Below are 1,187 nucleotides of genomic sequence, written 5' to 3' on the forward strand. Positions count from 1 at the left end.
TCCATGATTGTTTTCTGTGTTGTGCCCTCAGACAATGGGAAACATGGGGTCGTGGGACATTACAAGCATGAAACTGTTATGAGCAGTGCATGGACCTCACAGTAAATGCTATGATGCTGATGGAAGTGAGGTATGTGAGGATCTCTCCACTGCTTGAACAATGCTGCCCATACCTTCATGAGCTATGATCCGCAGGAAACTTTTCTGACCTTTTCACATTACATCTTGACTTGGAAACTCCAGTGAAATCCACTTAGATGATTTCAGGTCCTGTTCATTCAAATGGAATTCTGAAATTAGTTTGAAAACAAGTATGCTCAGGAGATTATCCCCATGACATTCATGCCTGGAGATACATGAACTCATAGCACCTGAAGCAAAAGATGATGCTCACAACATGTTTTTCAACTCGTTGTTATGACCTTGATGTAGACCTCAGATGCAGACCCCCGGGCTGTGTTCTGTACTCATCAAGGAAGGAAGACAAAGACAACAAAGATAGAAATTAGGGATATAAATATCTACTCTAGTCAGCAATAGTAGTAAGGATGGATACACACACATAAACAGGCATATGTGATGTGTGTAGCTACCTGATGCTGCCTATTACATTAGAGCTCAGACTATGAGTTTTAAGACATGGGGAAGCTAATCATTTTCATTTTTGTCTTATTTCTTCCAATGCTTTCTGTCGTCTTTTGCAGTTTAACAGAAAGAGGATGCTTTTGGAGAACAAAAGAAAACACAGAAAATGATGGAGATATGTGCAAGGATTGTATGTTTTTAATTAAAACATCAAAGAAGCATATGATAGACTATGATTCAATGAACCAGCTTTATCGGTAACTGTCAGTTTTGTTACTTAACTTTATATTGGAAAATCATGAATAATGTGTAAGAAGTTTCTATATGGGTACAGTAACAGTTTTTGGATCCCTTGCAGTTTTCCTCCCAAACATATCATTTATGAATGGATCCAAATTTATTTTATATTTTACTGAGCAGAATGTTGCCATAGTCAAATACATCTGATTTGTATAGATTTTCATGTTGCTGATTTGCAATTTAATCCCACTGTGGTCAGATAGAGTACAAGGGGTTACTTCAGTTTTCCTGTAGTTGTTAAGATTTGCTTTGTGTCCTAATATATGGTCTATTTTAGAGAATGTTCCATGTACTCTGAGGAA

Source organism: Jaculus jaculus, unplaced genomic scaffold, assembly GCF_020740685.1.
Source record: "Jaculus jaculus isolate mJacJac1 unplaced genomic scaffold, mJacJac1.mat.Y.cur mat_scaffold_57_1_531177_arrow_ctg1, whole genome shotgun sequence".
Taxonomy (NCBI): Eukaryota; Metazoa; Chordata; class Mammalia; order Rodentia; family Dipodidae; genus Jaculus; species Jaculus jaculus.